This window comes from Tachyglossus aculeatus, chromosome 2 (genome assembly GCF_015852505.1).
Source record: "Tachyglossus aculeatus isolate mTacAcu1 chromosome 2, mTacAcu1.pri, whole genome shotgun sequence".
In the NCBI taxonomy this organism is placed as follows: domain Eukaryota; kingdom Metazoa; phylum Chordata; class Mammalia; order Monotremata; family Tachyglossidae; genus Tachyglossus; species Tachyglossus aculeatus.
Genome location: NC_052067.1, coordinates 171,116,024 through 171,139,165, shown reverse-complemented (window position 1 = coordinate 171,139,165; position 23,142 = coordinate 171,116,024). Strand labels below are relative to the sequence as shown.

Genomic DNA, 23,142 nt, shown 5'->3' with positions numbered 1-23,142 from the left:
ACCAAACATACTAACAAAATAAAATAAATAGAATAGAATACATCAGCTGCAGGCCCCGACCCGGATCCTGCCGATACCATTCATTCATTCAATCGTATTTATTGAGCGCTTACTGTGTGCAGAGCGCTGTACTAAGCGCTTGGGAAGTCCAAGTTGGCAACATATAGAGACGGTCCCAACCCAACAGTGGGCTACCAGTACATTCGTCCGTGACTCATGGTCTGTGGGATGCAGGGTCGTCCCACGTTTGGGCTCCCAGTCTTCATCCCCATTTCCCAGAGGAGGGAACTGAGGCCCAGAGAGGTCAAGTGACTTGCCCAAGGTCACACAGCGGCCAAGCGGGGGAGCCGGGATTCGAACCCACGTCCTCTGACTCCAAAGCCCAGGCTCTTTCCGCTGAGCCACGCTGCTTCTCAGATGTCCACCTCTTCGGGCCTGGTCCCCCAGGACCCCAGACCCGCTCAGACCTCAGTCCCCGGGCGGTCCCTAGGTGCCCACGGGACTCATTCATTCGTTCATTCAATCGTATTTATTGAGCGCTTACTGTGTGCAGAGCACTGTACTGGCCGTTTTCTTTGTTATGGCATTTATTAAGCGCTTACTATGTGCAAAGCACCGTTCTAAGCGCTGGGGTGGTTACACGTTGTCCCACGGTGGGGGCTCACAGTCTTCATCCCCATGTCACAGATGAGGTCACTGAGGCCCAGAGAAGTCACACAAAGTCACCCAGCTGACAACTGGAGGAGCTGGGATTAGAACCCACGACCTCTGACTCCAAAGCCCAGACTGTGAGCCCACTTTTGGGTAGGGACCGTCTCTCTATGTTGCCCACTTGGACTTCCCAAGCGCTTAGTCCAGTGCTCTGCACACAGTAAGCGCTCAATCAATACGATTGATTGATTTCCACTGAGAAAGAGCCTGCCGTTGGTGCGGTTGCCCAGGACAGAGAGGGCCCATCTTTCGGGGCTCCGGAGGCGAAGGCCGGTAAGAGGCCGCCTGTTGCAGAAGAACAGGATCTGTGGCAGCCTCGAGTTTCCTCTTTGAGTGGGTTTTATTATTTTTTTTTTCCACCAACTTCCTTCCTGTTCTAACTGCCGGAGCAGAGAAGCAGGAGCGGCGAGAAAGCAGAGGCCCAGAGGCGACCGCTGCCAACCATCCTCGTCCCCCCACGACGGGCAGAGAGCCCACCGTGAGTGTCGCCTGGCATCCCGCACGGGGGTCTGGGGAGAGGGATGGGTAGGGATTGAGGAAGGGGGCTTGGGGTAAATCAATCAATCAATCAATCGTATTTATTGAGCGCTTACTGTGTGCAGAGCACTGGACTAAGCGCTTGGGAAGTCCATGTTGGCAAGATCTAGAGACGGTCCCTATCCAACAGTGGGCTCACAGTCTAGAAGGGGGAGACAGAGGACAAAACCAATTTGGGGAGAGGGGTGGGCAAGGGCTGAGGAGGGGCTTTGGGGAAGGGGTTGAGCCAAGTTCTGGAAAAGAAGGGGGATGAGGAGAATTTGGGGAGGGGGCTGCGGAGAGGGATGGGCAGAGGCTGAGGAGGGGGGATTGGGGAAAGGGTTGAGGTGAATGGGGGCTGAGGAGAATTTGGGGAGAGGGATGGGCAAGGGCTGAGGGGGGCTTTGGGGAAGGGGTTGAGCCAAGTTCTGGAAAAGAAGGGGGATGAGGAGAATTTGGGGAGGGGGCTGTGGAGAGGGATGGGCAGGGGGCCTTGGGGAAGGGGGTGAGGAAGTGCTGGGGAAGAAGGTGGCGGAGAGGAAGTTGGGGAGGGGGATGGCTGGGGCCTGAGGAGGGGCTTTGGGGAAGGGATTGAGCCATGTTCTGGAAAAGAAGGGGCTGAGGAGAATTTGGGGAAGGGGCTGGGGAGAGGGATGGGCAGGGGGCCTTGGGGAAGGGGGTGAGGAAGTGCTGGGGGAGAGGGCAGATGAGGGGAAGTTGGGGAGGGGATGGTCGGGGGCTGAGGAGGGGCCTTGGGGAAGGGGTTGAGCCATGTTCTGGAAAAGAAGGGGGCTGAGGAGAATTTGGGGAGGGGGCTGGAGACAGGGATGGGCAGGGGGCCTTGGGGAAGGGGGTGAGGAAGTGCTGGGGAAGAGGGGGGCTGAGGAGAAGTTGAGGAGGGGGATGGCCAGGGGATGAGGAGGGACAAGTTCTGGAGAAGAGGGGGCTGAGGAGAATTTGGGGAGGGGGCCTTGGGGAAGGGGGTGAGGAAGTGCTGGGGGAGCGGGCAGATGAGGGGAAGTTGAGGAGGGGATGGTCGGGGGGCTGAGGAGGGGCTTTGGGGAAGGGGTTGAGCCAAGTTCTGGAAAAGAAGGGGCTGAGGAGAATTTGGGGAGGGGGCTGGGGAGAGGGATGGGCAGGGGGCCTTGGGGAAGGGGATGAGGAAGTGCTGGGGAAGAGGGGGGCTGAGGGGAAGTTGGGGAGGGGATGGTCGGGGGCTGAGGAGGGGCTTTGGGGAAGGGGTTGAGCCAAGTTCTGGAAAAGAAGGGGGCTGAAGAGAATTTGGGGAGGGCGTTGGGGAGAGGGATGGGCAGGGGGCCTTGGGGAAGGAGATGAGGAAGTGCTGGAGGAGAGGGCAGCTGAGGGGAAGCGGAGGAGGGGGATGGCCAGGGCCTGAGAAGGGGCTTTGGGGAAGGGGTTGAGCCATGTTCTGGAACAGAAGGGGGCTGAAGAGAATTTGGGGAGGGGACTGGGGAGAGGGGTGGGCAGGGGGCCTTGGGGAAGGGGGTGAGGAAGTTCTGGGGAAGAGGGCAGATGAGGGGAAGTTGAGGAGGGGATGGTCGGGGGGCTGAGGAGGGGCTTTGGGGAAGGGGTTGAGCCATGTTCTGGAAAAGAAGGGGGCTGAAGAGAATTTGGGGAGGGGGCTGGGGAGAGGGATGGGCAGGGGGCCTTGGGGAAGGGGATGAGGAAGTGCTGGGGGAGAGGGCAGCTGAGGAGAAGCTGAGGAGGGGGATGGCCAGGGGATGAGGAGGGGCTTTGGGGAAGGGATTGAGCCATGTTCTGGAAAAGAAGGGGCTGAGGAGAATTTGGGGAGGGGGCTGGGGAGAAGGATGGGCAGGGGGCCTTGGGGAAGGGGGTGAGGAAGTGCTGGGGAAGAGGGCAGATGAGGGGAAGTTGAGGAGGGGATGGTCAGGGGGCTGAGGAGGGGATTTGGGGAAGGGGTTGAGCCAAGTTCTGGAAAAGAAGGGGGCTGAGGAGAATTTGGGGAGGGGGCTCCAAATGCCAAGATGGAGGACTGGCAGAGTCTGAGCCGCCTCGGGTGGCAGAGCAAAGGCGGGTGAGGAGGAGGGCGGGGAGGCCTGTGGCTTCCTGTTTTTGTACCGGAGGAGATGGTCTCCAGTGGTCCTTCTGACCCCTGACCCCTGACCCCCGGCCCAACAGGTGAGGGGCTGCCCGGCTCAAACCCCCTGCCCCCGGACTCCTGGCTCTCCCATAATTATTATTCTTTTTTGCTTGGATTCCCCCCCAGCTCTTAGTACAGTGCCTGGCCCACCATAAGCACTTAACAAATACCATAATAATAATTATTATTATTTGCTTAGATCCCCCCAGCACTTAGTACAGTGCCAGACACATAGTAAGCACTTCACTAATACCGTAATTATTAATTTGCTTGGATTTCCCCCCCACGCCAACACTTAGTCCAGTGTCTGGCTCATAGTAAGCGCTCAACAAATACCATAATTACTATTCTTATTTGCTTCGATTCCCCCCCAGCTCTTAGTACAGTGCCTGGCCCACCATAAGCGCTTAACAAATACCATAATTATTATTATTCTTATTTGCTTGGATTCCCCCCCAGCTCTTAGTACAGTGCCTGGCCCACCGTAAGCGCTTAACAAATACCATAATTATTATTATTGTTATTATTTGCTTGGATTCCCCCCCAGCACTTAGTACACGAGAAGCCGCGTGTCTCAGTGGAAAGAGCCCGGGCTTTGGAGTCAGGGGTCATGGGTTCGAATCCTGACTCCACCACTTGTCAGCTGTGTGACTTTGGGCAAGTCACTTCACTTCTCTGGGCCTCAGTTCCCTCATTTGGAAAATGGGGATGAGGACTGTGAGCCCCCTGTGGGACAACCTGATCTCCTTGTAACCTCCCCAGTGCTTAGAACAGTGCTTGGCACGTAGTAAGCACTTAATAAATGCCATTATTATTATTATTATTATTATTATTATTATTATTATTATTATTATTACAGTGCCTGACACATAGCAAGCACTTCACAAATACCATAATTATTAATTTGCTTGGATTTCCCCCCCGTGCCAACACTTAGTCCAGTGTCTGGCTCATAGTAAGCACTCAACAAATACCACAATTATTATTCTTATTTGCTTGGATTACCCCCCAGCTCTTAGTACAGTGCCTGGCCCACAGTAAGCGCTTAACAAATAGCACGGTACCACCACACGCCAAGCACACGCCAAGTGCCCTCGGAAAGTGGGACAGTCTTCAAGACTGTGAGCCTGCTGTTGGGTAGGGACCGTCTCTATATGTTGCCGACTTGTACTTCCCAAGCGCTTAGTACAGTGCTCTGCACACAGTAAGCGCTCAATGAATATGATTGAATGAATGAATGAAAGAATGCTATCAGATTGATTGATTAATTAATTGATTAGTCATCCCCCATCTTACCTCCTTTCCTTCCCCACAGCACCTGTATATATGTATATATGTTTGTACATATTTATTACTCTATTTATTTATTTATTTATTTTACTTGTACATATCTGTTCTATTTATTTTATTTTGTTAGTATGTTTGGTTTTGTTCTCTGTCTCCCCCTTTTAGACTGTGAGCCCACTGTTGGGTAGGGACTGTCTCCATATGTTGCCAACTTGTACTTCCCAAGCGCTTAGTACAGTGCTCTGCACACAGTAAGCGCTCAATAAATACGATTGATTGATTGATTGAATGAATGAATGAGTGGGAAAGGTCACGGAGCCCGGTAGGCCAGGACAGCGGGCCTACTGGGATCACTGGGAATGGTCTGGGAAATGGTTGTTTGGGAAAGGTCACGGAGCCAGCTGGGATGGGGTCACTGAGTCAGAGGGGTCACTGGGAAAGGTCACCGGCCCGGGCCTCGGGGGGCTTTCGGTGACCCCGCAGAGGTCACGGGGCGGGGGCTGGGAACGGGCTCTGGGAGCAATGCTGGCATCCCAGATCGGACCGGTCGGTACATATCTATTCTATTTATTTTATTTTGTTAGTATGTTTGGTTTTGATCTCTGTCTCCCCCTTTGAGACTGTGAGCCCACTGTTGGGTAGGGACCGTCTCTATATGTTGCCAATTTGTACTTCCCAAGCGCTTAGTACGGTGCTCTGCACATAGTAAGCGCTCAATAAATACGATTGATGATGATGATGATGCTGGGCACTTTGCAAGGACAATAATCACAATAATGATGGTATCTGTTAAGCGCCGACTATGTGCCGAGCACTGTCCTAAGCGCTGGAGGAGATGCAAGGTGATCAGGTTGTCCCACGGGGGGCTCCCAGTCTTCATCCCCATTTTCCAGAAGAGGGAACTGAGGCCCAGAGAAGTGAAGTGACTTGCCCAAAGTCACACAGCTGACGAGTGGCGGAGCTGGGATTAGAACCCATAATAATAATAATAGTAATGTTGGTATTTGTTTAAGTGCTTACTATGTGCAGAGCACTGTTCTAAGCGCTGGAAGAGATACAAGGTGATCAGGTTGTCCCACGTGGGGCTCACAGTCTTAATCCCCATTTTACAGAGGAGGAAACTGAGGCACAGAGAAGTGAAGGGACTTGCCCAAAGTCACACAGCTGACGAGTGGCGGAGCTGGGATTAGAACCCATAATAATAATAATAATAATAATGTTGACCCATAATAATAATGATGATGATGGTATTTGTTAAGCACTTACTATGTGCAAAGCACTGTTCAAAGTGCTGGGGAGGTTATAAGGTGATCAGGTTGTCCCACGGGGGGCTCCCAGTCTTCATCCCCATTTTCCAGATGAGGGAACTGAGGCACAGAGAAGTGAAGTGACTCACCCAAAGTCACACAGCTGACAAGTGGCGGAGCTGGGATTAGAACCCATAATAATAATAATAGTAATGTTGGTATTTGTTTAAGCGCTTACTATGTGCTGAGCACTGTTCTAAGCGCTGGAAGAGATACAAGGTGATCAGGTTGTCCCACGTGGGGCTCACAGTCTTCATCCCCATTTTGCAGAGGAGGAAACTGAGGCCCAGAGAAGTGAAGTGACTTGCCCAGAGTCACACAGCTGACAAGTGGCGGAGCCAGGATTAGAACCTATAATAATAATAATGTTGACCCATAATAATAATAATGTTGTATTTGTTCAAGCGCTTACTGTGTGCCGAGCACTGTTCTAAGCGCTGGAGGAGATACAAGGTGATCAGGTTGTCCCACTTGGGACTCACAGTCTTCATCCCCATTTTCCAGATGAGGAAACTGAGGCACAGAGAAGTGCAGTGACTTGCCCAAAGTCATACAGCTGACAAGTGGCAGAGCCAGGATTAGAACCCATAATCATAATAATAATAATAATAATGTTGGCCCATAATAATAATGTTGGTATTTTTTAAAGTGCTTACTATGTGCCAAGCACTGTTCAAAGTGCTGGGGGGGATACAAGGTGATCAGGTTGTCCCCCGGGGGGCTCCCAGTCTTCATCCCCATTTTCCAGATGAGGGAACTGAGGCCCAGAGAAGTGAAGTGACTTGCCCAAAGTCACACAGCTGACAAGTGGTGGAGCCAGGATTAGAACCCTTAATAATAATAATAATAATAATGTTGACCCATAATAATAATAATATTAGTATTTGTTTAAGCACTTACTATGTGCCGAGCACTGTTCAAAGTACTTGGGGGGATCAGGTTGTCCCACTTGGGGCTCACAGTCTTCAACCCCATTTTACAGAGGAGGAAACTGAGGCCCAGAGAAGTGAAGTGACTTGCCCAAAGTCACACAGCTGACGAGTGGCGGATCCAGGTTTAGACCCAATAATAATAATAATAATAATAATAATAATAATAATAATAATAATAATAATGTTGGTGTTTGTTTAAGTGCTTACTATATGCCAAGCACTGTCGTGACTCAGTGGAAAGAGCCCGGGCTTTGGAGTCAGAGGTCATGGATTCAAATCCCGCTTCTGCCACTTGTCAGCTGTGTGACTTTGGGCAAGTCACTTAACTTTTCTGGGCCTCAGTTCCCTCCTCTGTAAAAATGGGGATTAAGACTGTGAGCCCCCAGTGGGACAACATGATCACCTTGTAACCTCCCCAGTGCTTAGAACAGTGCTTTGCAGATAGTAAGTGCTTAATAAATGCCATCATTGTTATTATTATTATCCCAGTGCTTAGAACAGTGCTTGGCACATAGTAGCTTAATAAATGCCATCATTATCATTATTATTATCCCAGTGCTTAGAACAGTGCTTGGCACATAGTAAGTGCTTAACAAATGCCACTATTATTATTATTGTTAATGCCAAGGTTCATTCTTCCCCTCCCCACAGCACCTGTATATATGTATATATGTTTGTACATATTTATTACTCTATTTATTTTATTTGTACATATCTATTCTATTTATTTCATTTTGTTAATATGTTTTGTTTTGTTGCCTGTCTCCCCCCTTCAAGACTGTGAGCCAGCTATTGGGTAGGGACCATCTCTAGATGTTGCCAACTTAGACTTCCCAAGCGTTTAGTCCTGCACACAGTAAGCACTCAATAAATACGATTGAATGAATGAATGAATTAAGCATACTAAGCGCTTGGGAAGTCCAAGTTGGCAACATACGTTGAAGTTGAACATATAATAATAATAATGATAGCATTTATTAAGTGCTTACTATGTGCAAAGCACTGTCCTAAGCGCTGGGGAGGTTACAAAGTGATCAGGTTATCCCACGGGGGGCTCATAGTCTTAATCCCCATTTTCCAGATGAGGGAACTGAGGCCCAGAGAAGTGAAGTGACTTGCCCAAAGTCACAGAGCTGGCTATTGGCAGAGCCGGGATTTGAACCCATGACCTCTGACTCCAAAGCCCAGGCTCTTTCCACTGAGCAACACTGCTTCTCTGGGAGTTGAAGGTTGTGGGCTTGGGAGACAGGGAGGTTGGTGGTGCTGTCTACAGTGATGGGAAAGGCCGGGGGAGGACAGTTGGGTGGGAACAGAAGGGGCTCTGGTTTGGACGTGTTAAGTTTGAGGTGACAGGAGGACAGAAAAGTAGAGATGTCTCAAAGGCGGGAGGAAATGCGAGATGGCGGAGAGGGAGAGAGATCAGGGCCGGAGGGGGAGATTTGGGAATCATCCACGGAAAGGTGGGAGTTGAAGCCGTGGGAGCGAATGAGTTTTCCAAGGGTGGAGATGGAGAAGAGAAGGGGAGCCACAACTGAGCCCTGAGGGACCCCCAAAGTGACCGGGTGGGAGGCGGAGGAGGAGGAGCCCAAAAAGGAGACGGACAATGAATGAGCGGCCGGAGAGATGAGAGGAGAACCGGGAGAGGACAGTGTGAGCGTAGCCGAGGTTGGAGAATGTTTCCAGGAGAAGGGGGTGGGCCGCAGGGTCATTCATTCATTCAATCATCTTTATTGAGCGCTTACTGTGTGCAGAGCACTGGGTCGAAGGCATCCTAGAGGTGGAGGAGGATTAGGATGGAGTAGACGCCGTTGGATTTGGCAAGAAGGGGACCATTGGTGGCCTTTAAGACGGCAAGTTTTCTAGGAGCAGAGGGGGTGGACGTCAGGTCGGAGGAGGCCGGCGACGGATTTGGAGGACGGGAAGAGGAGGCGAGGACAGTGTCCGTGAAGCCGAGGTTGGCTAATGTTTCCAGGAGAAGGGGGTGGGCTGCAGGGTCAAAGGCATCCTGGAGGTGGAGGAGGATTAGGATGGAGTAGACGCCGTTGGATTTGGCAAGAAGGGGACCATTGGTGGCCTTTAAGACGGGAGGTTTTCTAGGAGCAGAAGCGGCGGACGTCAGGTCGGAGGAGGCCGGCGACGGATTGGGAGGACGGGAAGTGGAGGTGAAGACAGTGTCCATTGGAGGCGGAGGAGGAGGAGTCCAAAAAGGAGATGGAGAATGAGCGGCCGGAGAGATGAGAGGAGAACCGGGAGAGGACAGTGTGAGCGTAGCCAGGGTTGGATAATGTTTCCAGGAGAAGGGGGTGGGTCACAAGGTCATTCATTCATTCAATCATCTTTATTGAGCGCTTACTGTGTGCAGAGCACTGGGTCGAAGGCATCCTAGAGGTAGAGGAGGATTAGGATGGAGTAGACACCGTTGGATTTGGCAAGAAGAGGACCATTGGTGGCCTTTAAGATGAGAGGTTTTCTAGGAGCAGAGGGGGCGGACGTCAGGTCGGAGGAGGCCGGCGACGGATTTGGAGGATGGGAAGTGGAGGCGAGGACAGTGTCCATTGGAGGTGGAGGAGGAGGAGTCCAAAAAGGAGACGGAGAATGAGCGGCCGGAGTGATGAGAGGAGAACCGGGAGAGGACAGTGTGAGCGTAGCCGAGGTTGGATAATGTTTCCAGGAGACGAGGGTGGGCCGCAAGGTCATTCATTCATTCAATCATCTTTATTGAGCATTTACTTTGTGCAGAGCACTGGGTCGAAGGCATCCTAGAGGTGGAGGGGGATTAGGATGGAGTAGACGCCGTTGGATTTGGCAAGAAGGGGACCATTGGTGGTCTTTAAGATGAGAGGTTTTCTAGGAGCAGAGGGGACGGACGTCAGGTCGGAGGAGGCCGTCGACGGATTGGGAGGATGGGAAGTGGAGGCAAGGACGGTGTCCGTGGGAGGCGGAGGAGGAGGAGTCCAAAAAGGAGACGGAGAATGAGCGGGCAGAGAGATATGCCTATTATTATTGTACTACAGACTAGTACAATCTAATACTAGGTTGTCTGTCTCCCCTTTCTAGTCTTCTAGACTGTGAGCCCGCTGTTGGGTAGGGACTGTCTCTAGATGTTGCCAACTTGGGCTTCCCAAGCGCTTAGTACAGTGCTTGGCACACAGTCAGTGCTCAATAAATACGATTGAATGAATGAATATGAGGAGAACCAGGAGAGGACAGAGCCAGTGAGGCCGAGGTTGGATAATGTTTCCAGGAGAAGGGGGTGGGCTGCAGGGCCGAAGGCTTACTGTGTGCAGAGCACTGGACTAATAATAATAATAATAATGGCATTTATAATAATGGCATTTGTTAAGCGCTTACTTTGTGCAAAGCACTGTTCTAAGCGCTGGGGGGATACAAGGTGATCAGGTTGTCCCACGTGGGGCTCACAGTCTTCATCCCCATTTTACAGATGAGGGAACTGAGGCTCAGAGAAGTGAAGTGACTTGCCCAAGGTCACACAGCAGACATGTGGCGGAGCCGGGATTCGAACCCATGACCTCTGTCTCCAAAGCCCGGGCTCTTTCCATTGAGCCACGCTGCTTACTATGTGCAAAACACTGTTCTAAGCGCTGGAGGGGGATACAAGGTGATCAGGTTGTCCCACGAGGGGCTCACTGTCTTCATCCCCATTTTACAGATGAGATCACTGAGGCCCGGAGTAACTAAGTGACTTGCCCAGACTAAGCGCTTGGAAAGTAGAAATCAGCAACAGATAGAGACGGTCCCTACTCAACAACGGGCTCACAGTCTAGAAGGGGAAGACAGACAACAAAACAAAACATGGGGACAGGCCTCAATGCCGTCAGAATAAATAGAATTATAGCTATAGACACATCATTATTTTTATTTTTTTATTTGTACATATTTATTCTATTTATTTTATTCTATTAATATGTTTTGTTTTGTTCTCTGTCTCCCCCTTCCAGACTTTGAGCCCACTATTGGGTAGGGACCGTCTCTAGATGTTGCCAACTTGGACTTCCCAAGCGCTTAGTCCAGTGCTCTGCACACAGTACGGGCTCAATAAATACGATTGAATGAATGAATGAATGAATCATTAATAAAATAGAGTAGTAAATACGTACAAATAAGATAAAATGGGTAATAAATCTGTACAAATATATACAAATGCTGGAGGAGAGCATGGGCTGGAACTCCAGAGGCCTGGGTTCCCTTCCCAGGGCTGCCTCCGGCCTGCTGTGTGACTTTGGGCATTCATTCATTCATTCAATCGTATTTATTGAGCGCTTACTGTGTGCAGAGCACTGGACTAAGCGCTTGGGAAGTCCAAGCTGGCAACAGATAGAGACGGTCCTTACCCAACAGCGGGCTCACAGTCTAGAAGGGGGAGACAGAGAACAAAACAAAACATATTAACAAAATAAAATAAATAGAATATGTACAAGTAACAGTGGGCTCACAGTCTAGAAGGTTCATTCAATCATTCAATCGTATTTATTGAGTGCTTCCTGTGTGCAGAGCACTGTACTAAGCGCTTGGGAAGTCCAAGTTGGCAACATCTAGAGACAGTCCCTACCCAACAGTGGGCTGACAGTCTAGAAGGGGAAGACAGACAACAAAACAAAACATATTAACAAAATGAAATAAATAGAATAAATATGTACAAGTAAAATAAATAAATTCATTCATTCATTTAATCTTATTTATTGAGCGCTTACTGTGTGCAGAGCACCGTACTAAGCGCTTGGGAAGTCCAAGTTGGCAACATCTAGAGACGGTCCCTACCCAACAGCGGGCTCACAGTCTAGAAGGGGGAGACAGAAAACAAAACCAAACATATTAACAAAATGAAATAAATAGAATAAATATGTACAAGTAAAATAAATAAATTCATTTATTCATTCAATCGTATTTATTGAGCACTTACTGTGTGCAGAGCACTGTACTAAGCGCTTGGGAAGTCAAAGTTGGCAACAGATAGAGACGGTCCCTACCCAACAGTGAGCTCACAGTCTAGAAGGGGGAGACAGACAACAAAACAAAACATATTAACAAAATAAAATAAATAGAATAGATATGTACAAGTAAAATAAATAAATAGAGTAATAAATCCGTACAAACATATATACATATATGCAGGTGCAGTGGGGAGGGGAAGGAGGTAAGGCAAGTCGCTCAACGCCCTGAGGCCTCAGTTTCCTCACCTGAAGAATGGGGATAAGAACCCTGCTTCCTTCCTCGGACCGCAAACTCCGTTTGAGAAGGGGACCGGGTGTGATGCGATTATCTTTTATCGCGTCCCGTGCTGAGTTCAGAGAAAGAGCGTAGTCAGTAGCATGATTCATTCATTCAATCGTATTTATTGAGCGCTTACTGTGTGCAGAGCACTGGACTAAGCGCTTGGGAATGTACAATCAATCAATCAATCTATCAATCGTATTTATTGAGCGCTTACTGTGTGCAAAGCACTGTAGTAAGCGCTTGGGAAGTACAAGCTGGCAACATATAGAGACAGTCCCTGCCCAACAGTGGGCTCACAGTCTAGAAGGGGGAGACAGAGAACAAAACTAAACATACGAACAAAATAAAATAAATAGAATAGATATGTACAAGTAAAATAAATACATAAATAAATAGAGTAATAAATATATACAAACATATATATATATATACAGGTGCTGTGGGGAAGGGAAGGAGGTAAGATGGGGGATGGAGAGGGGGACGAGGGGGAGAGGAAGGAAGGGGCTCAGTCTGGGAAGGCAATAATAAAAACGGTGACCCCATTGATAAAAATGATCACGAAAATAATAAAAATGAAGACAACAATAGTCTAAGTCTTAGTCTAGTCTAATAGTCTTCTAGACTGTGAGCCCACTGTCGGGTAGGGACCGTCTCTATATGTTGCCAATTTGGACATCCCACTGCTTAGTACAGTGCTCTGCACACAGTAAGCGCTCAATAAATACGATTGAATGAATGGATTGTGGGCAGGGATGGCAGTAAGCGCTCAATAAATGTGATCGAATGAGTGGATTGTGGGCCAGGATGGTCACTGCTTTATTGTTGTATTATTCTTGCCCAAGCGCTTAGTCCAGTGCCCTGCACACAGTAAGCGCTCAATAAATACGATTGAATGAATGGATTGTGGGCAGGGATGGCAGTAAGCGCTCAATAAATACGATCGAATGAGTGGACTGTGGGCTGGGATGGTCACTGCTTTATTGTTGTATTATTCTTGCCCAAGCGCTTAGTCCAGTGCTCTGCACCCAGTAAGCGCTCAATAAATACAATTAAATGAATGTATTGTGGGCAGGGATGGTCACTGCTTAATGTTGTATTATTCTTGCCCAAGCGCTTAGTCCAGTGCTCTGCACCCAGTAAGCGCTCAATAAATACAATTAAATGAATGTATTGTGGGCAGGGATGGTCACTGCTTAATGTTGTATTATTCTTGCCCAAGCGCTTAGTCCAGTGCTCTGCACACAGTAAGCGCTCAATAAATACGATCGAATGAGTGGCTTGTGGGCCGGGATGGTCACTGCTTATTGTTGTATTATTCTTGCCCAAGCGCTTAGTCCAGTGCTCTGCACCCAGCAAGCGCTCAATAAATACGATCGAATGAGTGGATTGTGGGCCAGGATGGTTACTCCTTTATTGTTGTATTATTTGCCCAAGCGCTTAGTCCAGTGCTCTGCACCCAGTAAGCGCTCAATAAATACGATCCAATGAGTGGATTGTGGGCAGGGATGGTCACTGCTTTTTGTTGTATTAATTCTTGTCCAAGCTCTGCACACAGTAAGCGCTCAATAAATACGATCGAATGAGTGGATTGTGGGCCGGGATGGTCACTGCTGATTATTATATTATTCTTGCATAAGCGCTTAGTCCAGTGCTCTGCACCCGGTAAGCGCTCAATAAATACAATTGAATGAGTGGATTGTGGGCAGGGATGGTCACTGCTTTATTGTTGTATTATTCTTGCCCAAGCGCTTAGTCCAGTGCTCTGCACCCAGCAAGCGCTCAATAAATATGATCGAATGAGTGGATTGTGGGCCAGGATGGTTACTCCTTTATTGTTGTATTATTTGCCCAAGCGCTTAGTCCAGTGCTCTGCACCCAGCAAGCGCTCAATAAATATGATCGAATGAGTGGATTGTGGGCCGGGATGGTCACTGCTTATTGTTGTATTATTCTTGCCCAAGCGCTTAGTCCAGTGCTCTGCACCCAGTAAGCGCTCAATAAATACGATCAAATGAGTGGATTGTGGGCCAGGATGGTTACTCCTTTATTGTTGTATTATTTGCCCAAGCGCTTAGTACAGTGAAGCAGTGTGGCTCAGTGGAAAGAGCCCGGGCTTTGGAGTCATAGGTCATGGGTTCAAATCCTGGCTCCACCAGTTGTCAGCTGTGTGACTTTGGGCAAGTCACTTAGTTTCTCTGGGCCTCAGTTACCTCTTCTGTAAAATGGGGATTAAGACTGTGAGCCCCCCGTGGGACAACCTGATCACCTTGTAACCTCCCCAGCGCTTAGAACAGTGCTTTGCACATAGTAAGCGCTTAAGAAAATGCCATCATTATTATTATTATTATTACAGTGCTCTGCACCCAGCAACCACTCAATAAATATCATCGAATGAGTGGGTTGTGGGCCGGGATGGTTACTCCTTTATTGTTGTATTATTTGCCCAAGCGCTTAGTCCAGTGCTCTGCACCCAGCAAGCGCTCAATAAATACGATCGAATGAGTGGATTGTGGGCAGGGATGGTCACTGCTTATTGTTGTATTATTCTTGCCCAAGCGCTTAGTCCAGTGCTCTGCACCCAGTAAGCGCTCAATAAATACGATCAAATGAGTGGATTGTGGGCCAGGATGGTTACTCCTTTATTGTTGTATTATTTGCCCAAGCGCTTAGTACAGTGAAGCAGTGTGGCTCAGTGGAAAGAGCCCGGGCTTTGGAGTCATAGGTCATGGGTTCAAATCCTGGCTCCACCAGTTGTCAGCTGTGTGACTTTGGGCAAGTCACTTAGCTTCTCTGGGCCTCAGTTACCTCTTCTGTAAAATGGGGATTAAGACTGTGAGCCCCCCGTGGGACAACCTGATCACCTTGTAACCTCCCCAGCGCTTAGAACAGTGCTTTGCACATAGTAAGCGCTTAAGAAAATGCCATCATTATTATTATTATTATTACAGTGCTCTGCACCCAGCAACCACTCAATAAATATCATCGAATGAGTGGGTTGTGGGCCGGGATGGTTACTCCTTTATTGTTGTATTATTTGCCCAAGCGCTTAGTCCAGTGCTCTGCACCCAGTAAGCGCTCAATAAATACGATCGAATGAGTGGATTGTGGGCAGGGATGGTCACTGCTTATTGTTGTATTATTCTTGCCCAAGCGCTTAGTCCAGTGCTCTGCACCCAGTAAGCGCTCAATAAATACGATCAAATGAGTGGATTGTGGGCCAGGATGGTTACTCCTTTATTGTTGTATTATTTGCCCAAGCGCTTAGTACAGTGAAGCAGTGTGGCTCAGTGGAAAGAGCCCGGGCTTTGGAGTCATAGGTCATGGGTTCAAATCCTGGCTCCACCAGTTGTCAGCTGTGTGACTTTGGGCAAGTCACTTAGCTTCTCTGGGCCTCAGTTACCTCTTCTGTAAAATGGGGATTAAGACTGTGAGCCCCCCGTGGGACAACCTGATCACCTTGTAACCTCCCCAGCGCTTAGAACAGTGCTTTGCACATAGTAAGCGCTTAAGAAAATGCCATCATTATTATTATTATTATTACAGTGCTCTGCACCCAGCAACCACTCAATAAATATCATCGAATGAGTGGGTTGTGGGCCGGGATGGTTACTCCTTTATTGTTGTATTATTTGCCCAAGCGCTTAGTCCAGTGCTCTGCACCCAGTAAGCGCTCAATAAATACGATCGAATGAGTGGATTGTGGGCAGGGATGGTCACTGCTTATTGTTGTATTATTCTTGCCCAAGCGCTTAGTCCAGTGCTCTGCACCCAGTAAGCGCTCAATAAATACGATCAAATGAGTGGATTGTGGGCCAGGATGGTTACTCCTTTATTGTTGTATTATTTGCCCAAGCGCTTAGTACAGTGAAGCAGTGTGGCTCAGTGGAAAGAGCCCGGGCTTTGGAGTCATAGGTCATGGGTTCAAATCCTGGCTCCACCAGTTGTCAGCTGTGTGACTTTGGGCAAGTCACTTAGCTTCTCTGGGCCTCAGTTACCTCTTCTGTAAAATGGGGATTAAGACTGTGAGCCCCCCGTGGGACAACCTGATCACCTTGTAACCTCCCCAGCGCTTAGAACAGTGCTTTGCACATAGTAAGCGCTTAAGAAAATGCCATCATTATTATTATTATTATTACAGTGCTCTGCACCCAGCAACCACTCAATAAATATCATCGAATGAGTGGGTTGTGGGCCGGGATGGTTACTCCTTTATTGTTGTATTATTTGCCCAAGCGCTTAGTCCAGTGCTCTGCACCCAGTAAGCGCTCAATAAATACGATCGAATGAGTGGATTGTGGGCAGGGATGGTCACTGCTTATTGTTGTATTACTCTTGTCCAAGCTCTGCACCCAGTAAGCGCTCAATAAATACGATCGAATGAGTGGATTGTGGGCCGGGATGGTCACTGCTGATTATTATATTATTCTTGCATAAGCGCTTAGTCCAGTGCTCTGCACCCAGTAAGCGCTCAATAAATACTCTCGAATGAGTGGATTGTGGTCCAGGATGGTCACTGCTTATTGTTGTATTATTCTTGCCCAAGCGCTTAGTCCAGTGCTCTGCACCCAGCAAGCGCTCAATAAATACGATCGAATGAGTGGATTGTGGGCCGGGATGGTTACTCCTTTATTGTTGTATTATTTGCCCAAGCACTTAGTCCAGTGCTCTGCACCCAGTTAGCGCTCAATAAATACGATCCAATGAGTGGATTGTGGGCAGGGATGGTCACTGCTTTTTGTTCTATTATTCTTGTCAAGCTCTGCACACAGTAACCGCTCAATAAATACAATCAAATGAGTGGATTGTGGGCCGGGATGGTTACTCCTTTATTGTTGTATTATTTGCCCAAGCGCTTAGTCCAGTGCTCTGCACCCAGTAAGCGCTCAATAAATACTATCGAATGAGTGGACTGTGGGCCGGGATGGTCACTGCTTATTGTTGTATTATTCTTGCCCAAGCGCTTAGTCCAGTACTCTGCACCCAGTAAGCGCTCAATAAATACTCTCGAATGAGTGGATTGTGGGCCAGGATGGTCACTGCTTATTGTTGTATTATTCTTGTCCAAGCTCTGCACCCAGTAAGCGCTCAATAAATACGATCGAATGAGTGGATTGTGGGCCAGGATGGTTACTCCTTTATTGTTGTATTATTTACCCAAGCGCTTAGTCCAGTGCTCTGCACCCAGTAAGCGCTCAATAAATACGATCCAATGAGTGGATTGTGGGCCGGGATGGTCACTGCTTTATTGTTATATTACTCTTGCACAAATGCTTAGTCCAGTGCTCTGCACCCAGCAAGCGCTCAATAAATACGATCAAATGAGTGGATTGTGGGCCAGGATGGTTACTCCTTTATTGTTGTATTATTTGCCCAAGCGCTTAGTCCAGTGCTCTGCACCCAGTAAGCGCTCAATAAATACGATCCAATGAGTGGATTGTGGGCCGGGATGGTCACTGCTTTTTGTTCTATTATTCTTGTCCAAGCTCTGCGCCCAGTAAGCGCTCAATAAATACGATCAAATGAGTGGATTGTGGGCCAGGATGGTTACTCCTTTATTGTTGTATTATTTACCCAAGCGCTTAGTCCAGTGCTCTGCACCCAGTAAGCGCTCAATAAATACGATCCAATGAGTGGATTGTGGGCACTGCTTATTGTTGTATTATTCTTGTCCAAGCTCCGCACACAGTAAGCGCTCAATAAATACAATCAAATGAGTGGATTGTGGGCCGGGATGGTTACTCCTTTATTGTTGTATTATTTGGCCAAGCGCTTAGTACAGTGCTCTGCACCCAGTAAGCGCTCAATAAATACGATCCAATGAGTGGATTGTGGGCCGGGATGGTCACTGCTTTATTGTTGTATTATTCTTGCCCAAGCGCTTAGTCCAGTACTCGGCACCCAGTAGGCGCTCAATAAATACTCTCGAATGACTGGATTGTGGGCAGGGATGGTCACTGCTTTATTGTTGTATTATTCTTGCCCAAGCGCTTAGTCCAGTGCTCTACACCCAGTAAGCGCTCAATAAATACTATCGAATGAGTGGATTGTGGGCAGGGATGTTCACTGCTTATTGTTGTATTATTCTTGTCCACGCTCTGCACCCAGTAAGTGCTCAATAAATACGATCGAATGAGTGGACTGTGGGCCGGGATGGTTACTCCTTTATTGTTGTATTATTTGCCCAAGCACTTAGTACAGTGCTCTGCACCCAGTAAGCGCTCAATAAATACGATCCAATGAGTGGATTGTGGGCCAGGATGGTTACTCCTTTATTGTTGTATTATTTGGCCAAGCGCTTAGTCCAGTGCTCTGCACCCAGTAAGCGCTCAATAAATACGATCGAATGAGTGGATTGTGGGCCGGGATGGTCACTGCTTATTGTTGTATTATTCTTGTCCAAGCTCTGCACCCAGTAAGCGCTCAATAAATACGATCCAATGAGTGGATTGTCGGCCGGGATGGTTACTCCTTTATTGTTGTATTATTTGCCCAAGCGCTTAGTACAGTGCTCTGCACCCAGTAAGCACTCAGTAAATATGACAATGAATAATCACCTCTCTCCCTAATATGTAACCCTCACTTCTCTCCTACTACAGCCCAGCCCACACACTTAACGCCTCTGTCTCCCCAGGCGCTCAGTACAGTGCTCTGCACCCAGTAAGCGCTCAATAAATCCGACTGAATGAATGAATGAATGCCTCCGACCTCCTCCCTGAAGCTCCATCTTGTCTCTGTCCCCATCTTCCTCTTACCCACATCCTTCCTCCTTCCAGCCCCGTCTATCACAGGCATCCCGCCGCTCTCCCCCTCTTCGAAGAGCGCTTAGAACAGTGCTTGGCACGTAGTAAGCGCCTAAACGGTACCGTCGTTATTATAATTATTGTTCTTAAAAATCCCATCTCCGCCGAAAGGCCTTCCCTGACCAGCCTCTCCAATCCCCAGCTTATTTGTCCCCAATTTTTAGGGAAGCAGCGTGACTTATAATTAATCAATCAATCAATCAATCGTATTTATTGAGCGCTTACTGTGTGCAGAGCACTGTACTAAGCGCTTGGGAAGTCCAAGTTGGCAACATATAGAGACAGTCCCTACCCAACAGTGGGCTCACAAATAATAATGTGAGAATAACTTACTATGAGAAGCAGCGTGGCTCAGTGGAAAGAGCCCGGGCTTTGGAGTTGGAGGTTGTGGGTTCAAATCCTGGCTCTGCCAATTGTCAGCAGGGTGACCTTGGGCAAGTCACTTTACCTCTAGACTGTGAGCCCACTGTTGGGGAGGGACTGTCTCTGTATGTTGCCAGCTTGTACTTCCCAAGCGCTTAGTACAGTGCTCTGCACACAGTAAGTGCTCCATAAATACGATTGATCGATTCTCTGGGCCTCAGTTCCCTCATCTGTAAAATGGGGATGAAGACCGTGAGCCCCCCCGTGGGACAACCTGATCACCTTGTAACCTCCCCAGAGCTTAGAACAGTGCTTGGCACATAGTAAGCACTCAATAAATGCTATTATTGTTAACAATAATAATAATAATAATAACTGTGAGAATAACTTACTATGAGAAGCAGCGTGGCTCAGTGGAAAGAGCCCGGGCTTTGGAGTCAGAGGTCGTGGGTTCAAATCCTGGCTCTGCCAATTGTCAGCTGGGTGACCTTGGGCAAGTCACTTCACTCTCTGGGCCTCAGTGACCTCATCCGGAAAATGGGGATGAAGACTGGTAGCCCCCCTTGGGACAACCTGATCACCTTGTAACCTCCCCAGTGCTTAGAACAGTGCTTGGCACATAGTAAGCGCTTAATAAATTCCAGTGCTTTGCTATCATCATTATTATTAATAATAATAATATATAATATATAACAATGTATAATAAAATAATAATAATAACTGTGAGAATAACTTACCATGAGAAGCAGCATGGCTCAGTGGAAAGAGTCCGGGCTTTGGAGTCAGAGGTCATGGGTTCAAATCCCGTCTCTGCCAATTGTCAGCTATGTGACCTTGGGCAAGTCACTTCACTTCTCTGGGCCTCAGTTCCCTCATCTGTAAAATGGGGATGAAGACCGTGAGCCCCCTGTGGGACACCCTCATCACCTTGTAACCTCCCCAGTGCTTAGAACAGTGCTTGGCACCTAGTAAGCGCCTAATAAATGCCATCATTATTATTATGTGCCAGACATTATATTAAGCGCTGAGGTGGATATGAGCAAATCAGGTTGGACACAGTCCCTTGTCCCACATGGGGCTCACAGTCTCCATCCCCATTTTGCAGATGAGGTCACTGAGGCTCAAAGAATAATAATAATAATGATGGCATTTATTAAGCGCTTACTATGTGCAGAGCACTGTTCTAAGCACTGGGGAGGTTACAAGGTGATCAGGTTGTCCCATGGGGGGGCTCACAGCCTTCATCCCCATTTTCCAAATGAGGTCATCATCATCATCATCATCAATCGTATTCATTGAGTGCTTACTGTGTGCAGAGCACTGGACTAAGCGCTTGGGAAGTACAAGTTGGCAACATATAGAGATGGTCCCTACCCAACAGCGGGCTCACAGTCTAGAATTCATTCATTTAATCGTATCTATTGAGCGCTTACTGTGTGCAGAGCACTGGACTAAGCGCTTGGGAAGTCCAAGTTGGTGACATGTAGAGACGGTCCCTACCCAACAGCGGGCTCACAGTCTAGAATTCATTCATTTAATCGTATTTATTGAGCGCTTACTGTGTGCAGAGCACTGTACTAAGTGCTTGGGAAGTACAAGTTGGCAACATATAGAGATGGTCCCTACCCAACAGCGGGCTCACACTCTAGAAGGGGGAGACAGACAATAAAACAAAACATATTAACAAAATAAAATCAATAGAATAAATATGTACAAATAATGATAATGGCATTTATTAAGCGCTTCCTACGTGCACTGTTCTAAGCGCTGGACCTAGTAAGCACTTAATAAATGCTATCATTATTGTTATTATTATCGCTCATTCATTCAATCGTATTTATTGAGTGCTTACTGTGTGCAGAGCACTGTACTAAGCGCTTGGGAAGTCCAAGTTGGCAACATATAGAGAAGGTCCCTACCCAACAGCAGGCTCACAGTCTAGAATTCATTCATTTAATCATATTTATTGAGCGCTTACTGTGTGCAGAGCACTGGACTAAGCGCTTGGGAAGTCCAAGTTGGTGACATGTAGAGACGGTCCCTACCCAACAGCGGGCTCACAGTCTAGAATTCATTCATTTAATCGTATTTATTGAGCGCTTCCTGTGTGCTGAGCACTGGACTAAGCGCTTGGGAAGTCCAAGTTGGTGACATATAGAGATGGTCCCTACCCAACAGCGGGCTCACAGTCTAGAATTCGTTCATTTAATCGCATTTATTGAGCGCTTACTGTGTGCAGAGCACTGGACTAAGTGCTTGGGAAGTACAAGTTGGCAACATATAGAGATGGTCCCTACCCAACAGCGGGCTCACACTCTAGAAGGGGGAGACAGACAATAAAGCAAAACATATTAACAAAATAAAATCAATAGAATAAATATGTACATATAAAATAATAATAATGGCATTTATTAAGCGCTTACTATGTGCACTGTTTTAAGTGCTGGACGTAGTAAGCACTTAATAAATGCTACATTATTATTATTATTATTATCGCTCATTCATTCAATCATATTTATTGAGCGCTTACTCTGTGCAGAGCACTGGACTAAGCGCTTGGGAAGTACAAGTTGGCAACATATAGAGACGGTCCCTACCCAACAGCGGGCTCACGGCCTAGAATTCATTCATTTAATTGTATTTATTGAGTGCTTACTGTGTGCAAAGCACTGTACTAAGTGCTTGGGAAGTACAAGTTGGCAACATATAGAGACGGACCCTACCCAACAGCGGGCTCACAGTCTAGAATTCATTCATTTAATCGTATCTATTGAGCGTTTCCCGTGTGCTGAACACTGGACTAAGCGCTTGGGAAGTCCAAGTTGGTGACATCTAGAGACGGTCCCTACCCAACAGCGGGCTCACAGTCTAGAATTCATTCATTTAATCGTATTTATTGAGCGCTTACTGTGTGCAGAGTACTGGACTAAACGCTTGGGAAGTCCAATTGGTGACATATAGAGACGGTCCCTACCCAACAGCGGGCTCACGGTCTAGAATTCATTCATTTAATCGTATTTATTGAGTGCTTACTGTGTGCAGAGCACTGTACTAAGTGCTTGGGAAGTACAAGTTGGCGACATATAGAGATGGTCCCTACCCAACAGTGGGCTCATGGTCTAGAATTCATTCATTTAATCGTATCTATTGAGCGCTTCCTGTGTGCAGAGCACTGGACTAAGCGCTTGGGAAGTCCAAGTTGGTGACATTTAGAGACGGTCCCTACCCAACAGCGGGCTCACAGTCTAGAATTCATTCATTTAATCGTATTTATTAAGCGCTTACTGTGTGCAGAGTACTGGACTAAGCGCTTGGGAAGTCCAATTGGTGACATATAGAGACGGTCCCTACCCAACAGCGGGCTCACGGTCTAGAATTCATTCATTTAATCGTATTTATTGAGCGCTTACTGTGTGCAGAGCACTGGACTAAGCGCTTGGGAAGTCCAAGTTGGTGACATCTAGAGACGGTCCCTACCCAACAGTGGGCTCACAGTCTAGAATTCATTCATTTAATCGTATTTATTGAGCGCTTACCCTGTGCAGAGCACTGGACTAAGCGCTTGGGAAGTCCAAGTTGGTGACATCTAGAGACGGTCCCTACCCAACAGCGGGCTCACAGTCTAGAATTAATCGTATTTATTGAGCGCTTACCATGTGCAGAGCACTGGACTGTTTGGGAAGTCCAAGTTGGCAACATCTAGAGACGGTCCCTACCCAACAGCGGCGCTCACAGTCTAGAATTCATTCATTTAATCATATTTATTGAGCGCTTACTGTGTGCAGAGACTGTACTAAGCACTTGGGAAGTCCAAGTTGGTGACATATAGAGACAGCGGGCTCACAGTCCGCCGCCCCGGCCCCAACCGG

General features: G+C 47.8%; 1 protein-coding gene across 1 annotated transcript in view; it reads left to right on the top strand.

Annotated features, from left to right (window-relative positions):
* Nucleotides 1-1,081: 1,081 nt before the first annotated feature.
* Nucleotides 1,082-23,142, top strand: part of ARHGDIB (Rho GDP dissociation inhibitor beta) — a 68,523-nt gene continuing 46,462 nt past the window's right edge. Inside the window, exon 1 of the mRNA XM_038768404.1 lies at nucleotides 1,082-1,189. The gene's annotated coding sequence lies outside the window, so the exon portion shown is untranslated. The remainder of the gene's footprint in view (nucleotides 1,190-23,142) is intronic.